Source organism: Cricetulus griseus, chromosome X (assembly GCF_003668045.3).
Source record: "Cricetulus griseus strain 17A/GY chromosome X, alternate assembly CriGri-PICRH-1.0, whole genome shotgun sequence".
NCBI classification, from domain to species: domain Eukaryota; kingdom Metazoa; phylum Chordata; class Mammalia; order Rodentia; family Cricetidae; genus Cricetulus; species Cricetulus griseus.
Window position 1 is genome coordinate 62,209,179 of NC_048604.1, and position 15,386 is coordinate 62,224,564.

The window sequence follows — 15,386 nt, forward strand, 5'->3', positions numbered from 1 at the left end:
TAGGATTGTCACTGGGACCACTTTATACTGCATTCTTTCAAGCCCATGGGCGGACGGGAGAGGGGGGACTGGGACAGAACAAGAGTCAGAAAAGTGAAGAGGGCAGGAAATGAAGGAAGAAGGGGGGAGAAGGGAGAGAGGGAGAGAGGGAAGGAGGGAGGGAGGGAGAGAGGGAGGGAGGGAGGGAGGGAGAGGAGGGAGGGAGGGAGGGAGGGAGGGAGGGAGGGAGGGAGGGGAGGGAGGGAGGGAGGGAGGGAGGGAGGGAATCTGAGACCATTTCTTCCCTCAAGAGACTAACTCACAATGAATAACAGGCCTCTCTTCTGTGCAAATATTAGTATTTCCAAACAAAACAAAGAACCGAAATTCTGTGAACCATATCTAGAATGTCTAAAGGCACAGGCAAAAATTACAATTTATATATAGAAAGAGGAAAGGCATTTTCTTCAGCTAACAATTTTAACCAATTTATTGGGATACTGATGAAAATTTTCCTTCTTTCAACAAAATTCAAAGTAGTCACTATTATTCATGTTTTAACAAAAAATGCTAGCATTCCCCAGGATGCAAGTCTCAGGTCTTTTATTTTTCACAAGAAATGGGCATTACAAGGGCTAATCCACTTCTCTAAGCTCCTTTCTTTCCCAAGGTCAATTGAGGGCTCCCTAGTTAAGTAGGAACTGATGATAGGAAAGACTGCTAAGAAATTATCATTTAACTACCTTAAAAAGTTACCACCTGGAGTTTCAGAGTCCTAAGGCAGGTATTTTTCTCTACAACAGAAGCAGTTTAGCTAAAAAATTTGCAACAATTCTTTTTCTAGCAATTGAACCTTTTAAAGGCATAGCACTGGGTTTTAAATTAGTCTTGTCCTGTAATTTTCTTCGTTAGTAATGGCATTCAACTATGCCCAATACTTGAGCTTTAGGGACCTACAAATTTAAAATGTTTAAAATATCTATCTTGAGGCTACCTTGAATGCTCTCCCCTGATAATGAGATTGATGACTAACTTATATGCCATCCTAGAGCTTTCATCCAGCAGCTGGTGGAAGTAGAAGCACATAGCCAATGCTAAACACTGAACTGAACTGGAATCAGTTGCAGAGAGGAAGAAGTGGTGAGCAAAGGGGTCAAGACCAGGCTGGTGAAATGCACAGAAACAGCTGACCTGAACAAGGGGGAGCTCATGGACCCCAGACCTATAGCTGGGAAACCTGCATAGGACTGATGCAGACCCCTGAACATGGGTGTGAGTGAGGAGGACTCGGAAATCAATGGGGCCTCTGGTAGTAGATCAGTACTTATCCCTAGCATAGGAATGGACTTTAAGAGACCATTTCACATAGAGGGACACTCCCTCATCCTAGACACATGGGGGTGGGCCTAGGCCCTATCCCAAAGGATATGGCAGACTCTGAAGATTCCCATGGAAGGCCTCACCCTCCCGGGGGAGCAGAAAGAGTATGGAATAGGTAGGGTGTTAGTGGGGTCAGGGGAGGAGGGGAGGAAGAGGGAACTGGGATTGTCATGTAAAATTTCTAATTCAAATAAAAATGATTAAAAATGGAAAAAACAGTCTATCTTGAAATTTATTTAAATCCAGTAAATTGTAAGCCTCATGAAATAACCACCATGTGGTAGTGGTAATATCATTGACAGGCATGGGCAATACACAGAACGCTTCCTGGAAAAAGAACAGGAGGGAAAAATAAAAATTATGAGATTTACTTTTAACTTTCTTAAAATACAAGTTATGGGCTCTTTCCAAAAGTTAAAAGAAGGCTTTGCATATTATTTTAGTGGATACTTGGGAAATGTATGTTCAACTGCTACCAGGTGAATGTGTATATATAGTGCAGTCCTTCACTTCCTGTGTATTTGACTTCAAGAATCTGATCTCTGTCCCACAAAAGAATGGGAACACTTTCACTGGTCACACAGATTTCCATGTCATATCCATAGAGTCTAGAGAAAGAAGGAGCAGAGTATACTCCAGTGTATTGCCATGGGGGAGTGTATGCTTGCTTTTAGTGAGAGTTTACTAAGAAAAATTTGATTATAATCTTTCTGGGCCAGCTCCCAAGCAGCTCATATGTGGATGGCTTCGATGACCTTCTATGACCTCACCTAGATAGACGATTCTAACATTTTGCTTTCAATTTAATGGTTGTAAAAATAGAAATGAGTAAAAGCTGATTTTTATCCAGTAGACACAAAACATTCTGTGACATGGTCAAGGGATCTTAATAACAAATGAGTGAGTACAAAAGACAAATTGCTTCCGATTGGTTAGGCTTCTACCTATGTAACATTGTTTTATTCTACCAAGAGCAGTTCAATTACAAAAAAATTTCATTTTTGAAATATTATGTTAACAGGATCGACCACAGTTTGAAGAGAAAAACCTATCCACCAAAATAACTGGAGCCAGATGCTTAGTAACTCCCAGGCAAATTTTCTGAGCTGAATCACTGTATTGAGCTGAGCTAGAATATGTTGAGGAGAGAGGAAGTTATCAGCTTGTCTAATTATTTGGTGGAAACTTAAGGAAAATACTAATTATTTCAGCATTTAGCATTTTTTGTCATATAGTTGGCTAAAGTCCAACATACTGAATAGCCCCTACATTGGAATTTCTAGCACAAGATATAGCCTTTATCCAATTTAGCAGTGATATAAACAATGAACCAAACTGTTGTGAGAAACCTACACTTAACCTCAAACCAAATACCTGGGAATCCTATAAACTTTAGAAAAGCAATGGAAAGAGCCAGGGACAGTGGAATGGATGAGACTAACTAGGCTTTCATAAGTGCTTAATGAATGCAGCTCAAGTTTTTGTAAGGCATAATTATTTATCCAAAGTGTCCCAGCCAGGTTGATCCCAAGATGAAGGGAACCTAGATAAGCCTGGACAGGATCTGTCAGATAAATAAAAAAAAATGCTATAGTGCTTTCCCCTGAAATTCCAAAACAACTGATAGAAATAGTTGGGTAGAAACACCACAAATCTTCCAGCCTGTCATCACAGCTACATTTGACCTTAATCAGAACTGACCTTAATCATGCCTCGGCTGCATGTGCAAGTTGAGAAAAAAACTGAAATAGTACATTGTACTTAGGGTCTAATTCCCACACCCTTCCAAGGAAATGGAAAAAAAAACAGGGTGAAAGTTCAACTGAAATAATAAATAATCACCATTTTTAGAATAACTATTCATGGAAATATGACTGTAAAGTAGACCAAAAATGTATTTGAACATCTGTTGAAGACTGTGACTCCGGTGAGAGCTTATCAATACACCAGCAGAGACTTCCCAAAAGTATGTTGGCCTATGAAAACCTCATATTGTCCCCTTATTTGCAGACACATAACTTAATCATCTGAAAGGAAATCCCCATAGTTTCTCATTCTGAGTCACACAAGGATCTGAAAGACATTTATTCCAGGTTCTTTCCTGTCCTTGAGAACTAAGGTACATAATCTACTCCAGTGATTGGCATACATGTTTTCTTAATGAACGTGTGAATTAGAGCATGAAGGGGAAAAAACTCCACAGCACAAATTATAGACTGAGAGTTGGCAGAACTTGGCCTAACCAAATCTATTCAAAACATCCACTCTTTAACAAGGTTCTTTATTCAGTCTTTCATTGGTTTAGATGGTTTTATAGATATCCACATACTATCAAGTTAGTTCCACCTAGAAGTAGATAGCCAAGGCTCAATAAACCCTCAGATCTAGACTGTAACAATTTTGGTTATATGGAATCCCAAAGAATTGTAAGCATCTCTTTATCTTCTTTGAATTTAGTTCACAAGATTCCACATCAGCCCATAAATCTTAAGGTTACAGAGACATCTGCTTACTGATCCCCCCACCTGCAGCCTTCGGGAGACTCAGCATTAGCAACGAAACTAAGTATAAACAACTCTACTGGTAGAAACAGCACATTCGTTACACTATCTTAGGACTAATATTATCCATCTCTGAAAAATAATTTAAAGTGTAAAACACATGCATGCACAAGTATTTATTTATTTATTTATTTTTGTTTTCAGGGATTGGGACCAAATCCAGGCCCTTGCGCATACTAGGTAAGCACTGCCAGCAAACTATTATTTTCTAAAGAGCCAGTTTTTTAATTGGTTTGGCAAGTGAAGGTAGTGGAAATTGTCCAGCTATTCATACTTTATGTAAGAGCTGTGACTTTCCTGTTTATTCTCTTACAAAAAACAATTTTAATCTGGCCAGTAAAAATAAAAGAACTCTCTTTGTGGTCAATATATACTTTATAGGAAACTTGAGTTAGTAAGGATAATTATTTATTGTTATTGTCATTACTTGAGAAAGGGTCTCATTGTCTATCCCTAGCTGATATATTACTCACTATCTAGCTTAGGATAGCCTTTCCTTTCACCACACTAATAAAAAACAGACAATATAGGTCTCTTCATTTTTGTAGATTCTATCCCTTATTCCTTCCAAGCAGGCTGTTGCTTTCAGCATGCCACTGAAACTATGTTTAAGATCACTAATCATTTCCTGCTTTTGCACTCAGTGACATTTTATCAATTTTCACAATTCCTTCATGGCACTACCGAACAATGCTTAAGCTACCTGAACACTTGCCTCTCTACCCTAGGTTCCATTCTGGACCACTCTCATCTTCCTTAAGAAATCTCCCTTCTTTTTCTATTCCTTTCATCACCTCCTATGTGTAAATTTTCAGCAAGGTTGTATCCACATCTCATTTTGTAATTCCTTCCTCTTAGTTCCTTCTTTCCCATAGTTTCGAATAACACTGGGTGAATGACTCCTACACTTTTAACTTTCTAGCCACCATCATTGCCCAACTCTAATCATACATTTCTGAATACCAACCACAAATTTCCAGTTGGTAGCCTATTGCATTTGAACTGCATTATGCCATCTATTGATGCATCAGGAAATATTTAGAATCTTACTCCATTTTAATTATAGTCTGAGGAGTGAGAAAGTAAATAAGTTATTATTCATGCCTCGCTTGCATTTTATAGTAGTTCTAATGTAGGGCCCTAGAAACTACTTCTAACATGCAACAGGACGTCAATTAAAAAAAAAAGCTAAGAAATAAAAACACTGACCTAGCCTCCAAATCTGTTCTGTTAGATACAGGAATCTTCCTTCTATGGTTTGAAACAGTTATTATGACAGAAGGAATTTCTACAGCTTGAGGAAAATTTTAGAAAAACACATTTAAAGTTATATGTAAGACGCCACCTGTCTTTTTCTCATATGCTTTCACATAAAATGACTCACACATACAAGCCATTCATGGTGGCCCATATATTGTAATCTGAGGCACATTCAATGATCATTAGTTCAAGGTCACCCTCAGTCTCGGTTAGCTAGGAAAACAGCCTAGCATTCCAACTTCACATAATTCAAAGAAATCTTATAACATCAAATGTTAGTCCTTGTGGATGGGGCGATCGCTCAATGGCTAAGAGTGCTTTTTGCTCTTACAGAGGACCCATTTTGGTTTCCAACACCCAGAAACTCACAACCATCTGTAAACCCAGTTTGAGAGAATCCAATGTCCTCTTCTGGTCTCTGGGGGCACTGCAAGCATGTGCTACACAGACATACATGTAGGCAAAACACACACATAGAAATAAAAGTAAATAACAAACAAAATTGTGATCCTTTTCTCCAGTGTGGGTCAGTTCCAGTTTCTTCCCATACTAAGACATCATCTAAGAACCTTTACTTCTAATTGTTTGCAGACCAATCCATTCCAGATGAACCCATGAGGTCAATATTGCTTATTTCTCATCAATCTCCTCGAGTGTGCTTTTACATGATATAGTAGCTCATTTTTTCCAACAGTTGCTCTTTAGATGTTTTCTCTATACTGTAAGTAGTATGGTTATGAATGATGTGCTTAAATTAATTGTAAAGCAAAACTCTTAAGACATAATGCCCAACCATGGGGAACATCTATTTCTGTAAATGAATGATTTTCAAAATTTATTATATGTTGATTCACACTAAAATCTGCTTGGACATCTAGGCATAAATTATGTAGGCAAGCTTGTATTACTTTTGGTTTACACAAAATGTAGAAACACTGACTTTAGAGGAGATGCATGCTATGTGGATGGCAGGGCAGGCCTTTCATCTGGAGTCTCTGGCATTTGGGTAATGCTAACATCCCTTGAGGTATGAAGTTTGGTGTTCACATTTTTTGGTAGCATAAGATTAGATTCTAAATGTGATGCACAATCTTCTCTTAAACTCCCCATATAATATAAACATGTAACCATATAATATATAACAGTAAATATAAACTACTTTTATAATATAAATATGTAACAGTATAATACAATATAAAACAGTAAAATATAAATACAAACAGTATTTACAAAAATACCAAATAAATCCATTCTTCAATTTCAACCTCAAAATTAAATCAAATTCCTTATCTACCTAGATAATAACTAGATAATTCATCACAGTTTCTTCATATTCTATTCACACGTCTTTCAAAATTCCTTTAAAAATAATGAGCCATAATATCACAAGTGTTTGGCCTCATTCTGGGTCTTGGTCCCCTGCTTCTTTACTCACTTTAAGACTTAGCAAGTGTTTCTCTTATCATTTGGTGAACTCACTCCAGCAGGAACTTTCTGCCCCCAGCCACCAAAAAGCTTTGTTCCCTCAAAAGTGCTGAGAAATTTTAATTTTAATCTATTTGTCTTCATTTTAAGTAGAAGCTCACTAGAAAAGCTTCATCTCAACTGTCTGTTTTAAGAGCCTCAAAAAATTTAGTGAACACAAAAAGGCCAATTACATATAAGCTTCTGAAATAATGAGCTCAAATCCAATGACTTTCCATAATGAATTCCTTAGAACACTTATAGACATTTTCTTCCATGGTATCCTTCATTTTAGACTACCCATATTCAAGTTGTGAGGCTAACAGACAAAGAAAGGTGTGATGGCATACTCATGTCAAAAAGAAATAACACACCTCACCCTTCAAATCCATTCTAAAATCAATTTATTTTATTGCTGTTTGGATAGCTTATACAAGATGATTTTATTATATTGACCTAAAGAACATATTTCATAATCTAACTAATCAAGATCAGTCTTGAGAGATTATTACTATGTTTTTCTGCTCTGAAGAATTCTAAGTTCTCTACTTGACATAACAGATCCTTAGAATTAATTGTCTCTGATACTGCTATATGCCAATTAGTTATGAAATATCTTCATGATTCTTCCAAGATCAGGGGAAAGAAAGATTATAGTGACTTCTAAGTTCAGAAACATAGTAATATTAAATATCAGATCTGTACATAGATTGGCATAGAGGTTAAATGCACTGGCTTCAGATCAGACAACTCTAGAAGGTAGTTTCCTGGTTCTGTGGCATTGTTAACTTTTTAGCCTGCTTTTGCTTCTCAAGGTTTCCAGCCAGGCATAATGGTGCATGCCTTTAATCCTAGCTTGTGAAAGACACAGGCAGATGGATTTCTGTGAGTTCAAGGCCAGCTTCATCTTATAGTGAATTCCAGGATAGTTAGGGTTAGACAGTGACCTCAAATAAACATGTGGGCTGTGCCGAGCGGTAGTGGCACAAACCTTTTATCCCAGCACTCAGAAGCCAGAGGCAGGAGGTTCTCTATGAGTTCGAGGCCAGCTTGGTCTAGAGAGTAAGTTCCAGGACAGCCAAGGCTACACAGAGAAACCCTGTCTCGAAAAAAATGTGGATACTAGACACTGGTGTGGTGGGACAGGACTGTCGTCTCCATAATAAGGGTGCTAAAGATAGAAAATGGGAAAATTATAGGTCCATATTAGGCCATATTGTGAGACCCAATCTCAAAAAAATGAAATTTTAATACTGATTTCACTTAGTTGTTATAGAACTAAATAACAAATTACATGTAAAGTTGTGGTTTCTATGCAAGGTATATTTAAGTACTCCATATTTTCTGGATTTTTTTTTTGAAGCACTGGGTATCGAACCCAATACTTCACCCATCTAGGACAGCATTCCACCACTGAGCTGTACCATGAGTCTTTTTCATAGTACTGTCAACTAAAGAGGACTAATTATTGCACCAAAAATTAAAGCAAGGTAGTTAATCATTTTTTAAACAATAAGTAACTATCTACCCAAGTCTTCCTTCTAAATCAACTCTCAAATGTTATACCAGAGATGACAGCTTCCAAAACCATGCAACTTGATGAAATACATACTGTTAAAATTTTAACAATGAGAAATATGCCACACTTGTGATGAAACAACTTCTGAGAAGTGATGGTGAAATAAACAGACCAACTTGTCTCCTGCAGTAGCTGTTACCTGAGATGAATATTGTCTGGTACTTAAAAAGTGAAGTTTAATTAGTCTAGACTCATTGTTGGAAATCTCCCAAGCATAAATGTTTGGCTCCAAACCAATGCTGTGATAGGTTCTTATTTCCAGAAGATCTAAACCAAAGACTATAATTCAAAGACGAGAATCTAAAGGCAGAGTTTATAAATCATAAAAATACTGCTTTCCAATTTAGTCATAGATTCATAAAAACCTACCTTTCTTTTTTTACCATGTTAGTGTATAGCCACAAAATACATGTTTTGGTGGCTGTTCCTGTATCTGGGGGTTGGGTTGGTATGTTTGGTTTTCTTTATTTTCCTTTTATCCTTTTTTTCTTTTCTTTTTTTTGACACAGGGCCTGACCATGGAGCCTAGTCTGGCCTCAAACTTTCTATACTTGTACCTCAGACTTCCAGAGTGCTATGATTATCAGTTTTGCTAAGCAAAAAAAAAGATAGTTTCAAAAATGAGAATCAAAGTCATAGAAGTTCAATATGCAACACAAGCCCCTACAAAAAGGGATAAAGACTACTGAAAATGTAACCCTATTAAGTTGTAAAAAGAAAATGCAATGCTGGCCTCCCTCTTAGTCTTCTGTCTCTTAGCAGCTCATTCTCAAGTACGGGCCATAGTGAGGACACATTTATCTAGTAAGAGGATCTCCCAAGTATTTTTATTGTATGTGCACACGTGCATGTATATGATCTGTATGCATGAATATGATATGTATGCATGAATGCAGGCACCTAACAGTGAGTGTTGGGAGGACAACTTTCAGGAGTTGGTTTTCTCCTTACACCTGTATGGTAATTCTAGGACTCCAAACTCAGGTCATCAGCATAGACAACATTACCACTTTTACCCACTGGGATAATCCACACTCCCTACTTTAAATGATTTGTTTGTTTTTTGAGACAGGGTTTATCCGTGTAGCCCTGGAATTAGCTCTGTAGACCAGGCTGGCCTCAATGGTATTTGTATTTCTAATCATAAATCAAAATTTCTATGTAATGTCTACACGTGGAAGATATGTAAACAAAAATGCTGAGGTTTCTGAAGGCAACATCCTGTATCGACTATAATCCCAGCTCTGCCATTTCTAGCTCTTTTGGTCTTGGTCAATATATAGCTAATATCTCTTTTGAATCTCAGTGAGAGTCTCTACAAACACATAATCGGGTCGAATAATAGCACTTCACAGTTACTTTAAGAGTTAAATTAAATGTGATAATGTATGGAAAGCACTAGGCACAGTGCCTGGTATGTGCATTGTATAAAGAACACATGGCAGTTTTTACTATTACTGCAGCCAAATCTTAAACAGCCCTGCTAACAAAAAAGTAGTACAAAGACAACAAAAATCCAACAGAGCTGAACACTTCAAATATATGGAGTTTGAGTTTGCTGTGGTATTTTTAAACTTTTATTTGAATTTTCATTGTGTTCTCCAAGTCTACAACCCTTTAAACAACCATATATGCAGAAAGTACAGCATTGGGCTAGAAAACAATTCCTTTGTTTAAAACTCTCCTGGGCTGGCCAAGTGTTAAATGTCACCTTTGTCTCCCATACTAACAAAAGCAGTCATAATTAAAGAGCTGCCCTTTTTATCTGAAAGTATGTTTGTCTCATCTTGGTCTAGATTGGAGGAAGTAAAAAGTTGTAATTTTAAAAGGTCTCTAGGTAGGCAGCAAGGTAGAATTGAAGGCCAACAGATTGTCAAATAGTCACTCACAAATCCCCTGTCATCTGTTTAATTTTACCAATAAAACACAATATGACATTATCCCTTGATAATTCCAATAAAGCAAAACATACTCTATAAACCTACATAGTTGTCAGCAGCTGTGGTTGTCTGCACAAGAACAAGCCAATCAACATTCCAACATGGATGGGAGAGGAATTCATGTGCCCCTCCCCCTACCTGAGGAGCTACTGACAATTTGGTGGCTGCCTGCAGAGGCTCAATTTCCTTTAAAGGTAATGTCCCCAGCAGGTTTACCATGCTCCAGTGGATGGTCCACTCCCACTCATTTAAGAGCAATGCAAAGTGAACTTGACAGGTTATATTAAAAGAAAAAGAGGATAAGAAGTTGGGCGGGGTTGGGGGTAAGATCTAGAAAGAGATAAGGGAAGGAGTGGGAGGAAACAAAGATGATCAAAATACATTCATGTATATATAAACTTCTTGAAGAATAAATATACATATCTTTAAATATGTATAGCTTATTGTGTAATACATATTTTAGGAAAAGATACCTAAGAATAGCTGCAAAGAATTAGAACATTCAGCCTGACCATGTCTACTTTAACACAGGCCATTCTAACAGAAGGGTTGACCTTAAGGTTATTATTCTTGCTGAGCAGAATAACGAATCTTTTTGCTAAAGATAAATTCACGTTATCCTTTTCACCTATGAGGTTGTGGCTTTTTACTTATCTTTCATAATACATTCTGCCATAGAATAATTGTTAGACTTTCAAGCATTTTCAATTGCACAGGAGCCACACCACTGAGATATGTTTCCTGTCTACGGTCATACGACCCTGAATGCATCCAATCTCATCTGATCCAGGAAGGTAAGCAGGATGGAGCCTGATTAGTGCTTGGGTGAGAAATATGTTTGCTAAGCCTTTTTAAGTTGAGCCAAATTATTCCAGTGGCTTTACCACTGTTACAGGGAAATCAGCTTTTAAGTACTAGGTACCAAATTGAAGGTGCTGATCTTCATTCAGTCTTTGCGTTTGACACTTGAAAATCACCATTCTTCACTGCTTGGGGTTTCCAAAAATATTCCTATTCATTTGATGGTTTCTGATTTTGATCTTCTAATTAGTTCATGAAAAACTTTAAATAAATACTACTCCAACAAAGTTGGATAATAAAACAAAATAAAACAGCAAAAAATTCTGCTACCTAAGATAAAGTTTCTGCACCAACACACACAGAATGCATAGAGGATAGAAAATGGAATTCAAATAAGGATCTTGGAGAGTTAAGTGAAGAATTCTCCTAAGCCAACAAAACCTTTCTATCATCATTCTAGCAATTTCAACAAAAAGTCAATGTTGTTTTTTTGCTGTTACTGCAACTTATTAAGTTATGCAGACACAGAATTCAATATACCATTTTCTTCTAAACGTAAATTTATAAGGCATTGCAATCTAAATTGCTATACTGTGTGTGTGTGTGTGTGTGTGTGTGTGTGTGTGTGTGTGTGTGTAGTGTGTATATATATGTATGTATACATATATATGCAGTCTATGAGGTATATATGTAATATACATATATACATATGCTACTACAGGTCAACATATCAATAATGGGCGTAAACACTTCTAAACAAATGAAGGAGTAGAAAGGCAGATGTGGCTGCATTAATCTACAGTAGTCCCAGCACTTGGGCAGTTGAGGTAGGAGGGTCATGAATTCGAGTCTTACCTGGGCTATGTGATGAGTCCCTGTCTCAAAAACAATTAACAGATGTTAAGTGACCCTAGGAAGAGATGAGAAATAAAATACAAACATACAGAACTCACTTTCTGTTGACAACTGGAAACTGCATTCTTGACAGATGAGTCTACCAAGAGAAATGAAATTAAGGCCTGAATTGTCATAGCTTCACCTAAAAATGTCAGGTTAGGCTTTCCAAAATGTGCCCATGTCTTCTCTACTTTCCTAGCCCTGAATAAACCACATACCCTACTTACTTACATTCACTTACAGACACAGCATCCCTCCTCTACCCTAGATCCTCATTTTGGTATTCCTGCATATGGGCATTTCCGGGCAGTTCTTCTCAACCTGCAGGACTTACTCATTCTCCTGACATCTAAGGTCATGTTCAAATTTATGTTGTCACGCCTACTAACTGCTTTGAATCATTGTCAGCATGTATTTTTTAATGGTTATACATAAGTATAATTCAAGCAGCTTGCACTGCATTAGAACTCTGTGGCTTAGTAGCTGTGTGACACTGGAGTAGTTGCTTAACCTCTTCATGTCTGTATTTCCTTTTCTTAAAAATACATAATCATGAGATTATTATCAAATGTAAGGTAGTGCCTAAAACAATTAAGCATTCTATCAGGTATCCTTTTGTTTTGTTTCTTGAAGATGATTTGTCTGTGTAGCCCTGGCTGTCCTGGAACTAGACCAGGCTAGCCTCCAACTCACAGAGATCCATCTGCCTTCCTGTGCCTCTTGTGTGTTGGGATTAAAGGCCTATCAGCTATCCTTATTATTGTTACTATCAAGAATCCACTGCAGCCAGGTTGTGAGGGCACAAATCTTTAATCCCAGCCCTTGGGAGACAGAGGAAGGCAGATCTCTGAGTTTGAGGCCAGCCTGATCTACAGAGCGAGTTCTAGGACAGCCAGGGCTACACAGAGAAACCCTGTCCCCAAACAAACAAACAAAAGAAGAATCCACTGCAAAGTCTAACACATCTGATTTTACTTCTAACCTTGAGAAGCAAATGCTACTCCTGTGTATTGGGGTAGAGATGAGTACACATTTTAAAAGCTGCTTTTTAAATTAGGCTGAGAAATACAGGAAGTCTTGGATTATAGCATTGCTCATTAATGTTGTTCGACATCACTAACAGAACAAATAACCACATAATATTTCTGATTTTTGTAATATTCAGGAAAAATATGCAAACAGGCTCAATGGTCAAGAGTACTTGTTGTTCTTGCAGAGGACCTGGGTTCAGTTCCCAGCATCTACATGGTAGCTCTGAAACATCTGTAACTCAAATTCCAAGGGATCCAACATCCTCTTCTGGTCTCCGTGAGCATCAGGCATGCACATAGTATATACATATGCAGACAAAACATTCAATACAAAGCCAAGAAACTTAAACACTCATCGGACACATAATAACTTATAGAAATGTATCTTTTCAAATTTTAGGTTCCATCAGAACATTTGCCTCCAAATTTCTAAATCATTTGTTAAAAGGACAATTCTTTTACTATCTTAAAGGAAAATTTTGGTATAGCAAACTGAAATTTCCTTTCTCAAATTTCCTCCCCTACCCCATTCATGTAAAGTAGTTCTCCTTAAAGATCCTCTCTTCATACTATTTTGGGATTATTTTTAAAATGCAAGATTATAATGAAGCTATCATTTATTTTGGCACTATGAAGTTGAAAATTTTGACATTTTCATGAAAACAGAATTAGTGAAACAAAGGACAAAGAGTTATCCATGGGAAATAAAACAAAAGAAACTAAACAAAAATTCCATAAATATCTATCATTTAAATAATCTAATAAAAGTCTTAATCCTTCCTAGGGCATTTAGAAATTTAAATCTTAAAAAAGAAAGAGGGAGGTGTAACTCTAATACTTGATGAAATTCTTAAAGCAGTTTCTCCTCAAGTTGACTTCTGGAAGAGAAATTGAAGAGCAAGAAAGCAAAGAACAAACAGCAGTGTTGAAACTGTATCCCCGCATCCCCACACTCAAAAAAAAATACGTGCTCGAGAGGTTCAATCTAATAAGGATTAACCAAAGGCATTAAGCTGGTTTTTGAAAATGCAGTTATTGTAGTAAATTAGTAGTCAGTAACCCATGTTTTACTTTGAAATATCAGAATGTTGTGTATGGAGGCCAAGAGGTTTCTAATGTGGAGTCCCAAACTAATAATAAACATTTCTATTTTTTTTCAAACAAAATATTCAGTAACTCTTAAGAGTAACTTTTCTTATACTTTAAAGTACAGTCTAGACACACCCACACATGTTGGCAAGAGACAAAGTTCAAGGTTTGACGTTCTGGTGATTTCATGGAACCTTCAGTTCTATTCCAGATCCTCTTAAGTGTAAATACAAACCACCCAACACCCCAGGGTCTCCAGCACTCTAGTTCTACATTCCAATTCCTGAGCCCACACATCTGCTCTTGCCACTGCTGGCCTATTTTTCCTCCTGGGGTTGCACGAACAGAGGCTCTTTATTTACCATGAGTATGCATTCAGCTTTCACCTCAGTTTACCCAATCCTCCACAGACATGCTAGAAACTCTTATGCTAAGTTAACAATTGGCAAATGGATCAAGGAAGAAAATTCTATCCTATGAAGGGGTAGCAACTCAGGTGCCATATGTCCTTTCTCCAGTCTTAAAGTAGTGGGTTTTAGAAGGAAAACCTTTTGAAGGAAAAGAAAAAGTCAAAATAAGAATCGATATGGGGGAGGGCATGCCCCACACTACATTAAATAAACACACACACACACCAAAAAAGGAGAAGGAGGAGGAGGAGAAGGGGAAGGAGGAGGTGGAGGAGGAGGAGGAGGACGAGGAGGGGGAGGAGGAGGACAAGGACGAGGAGGAGGAGGGGGGAGGGAGGAGAGGGGAGGAGGAGGAGGGGGAGGAGGACGAGGAGGATGAGGAGGAGGAGGAGGAGAAGGAAGAGGAAGAAGAAGAAGAAGAAGAAGAAGAAGAAGAAGAAGAAGAAGAAGAAGAAGAAGAAGAAACAAAAAATCATTTGTATCATTGTTCCTGACTTTCTATTTTCTTTTAATGTTCTATGCCCTGCCTACATGCTCTCAAAATAATTCCAATACAGTAGTTTCACAATAATCTCAGTATCTCAGGAGTCTTCCACTCCCTCCCCAGCAGTACCCCCATCCTTTACAGGAATGCAATGCTTCCCCTGAACTCGGTACTGAGAGCATATTTGTTAATTGCCTTGATAGCCTGAAAGCCACTGGGTTTTTTATTTTATTTTATTTTATTTTACTTGACTTCACCTAACCGTGAAATCTATAAACCAGTTATCTCCTTCCATCTACCTAAACTCGGTAGTTTTCCTTTTCTTTTAGAAATGAAATATGGCACTAATGTCTGAAGGCAAACAAAGCTAACTCCACGAAAAAAGAAATGAAATCGACGCAACAAAGGAAGAAAGGAAAGAGGGGGTGTAGTGGGCGATGCTTGCGTCTTCTAAGGAGAAGCTTCCAGTGTAACTTCTGCAATTTAACGGTTCTGGGGCAGAGAGATCTAG

The 15,386-nt window shown here is 37.7% G+C and overlaps 1 protein-coding gene across 1 annotated transcript in view; it reads right to left on the bottom strand.

Annotated features, from left to right (window-relative positions):
- Sh3bgrl (SH3 domain binding glutamate rich protein like) overlaps window positions 1-15,386 on the bottom strand; it is a 96,738-nt gene that overhangs the window by 81,088 nt on the left and 264 nt on the right. The window lies entirely within an intron of this gene.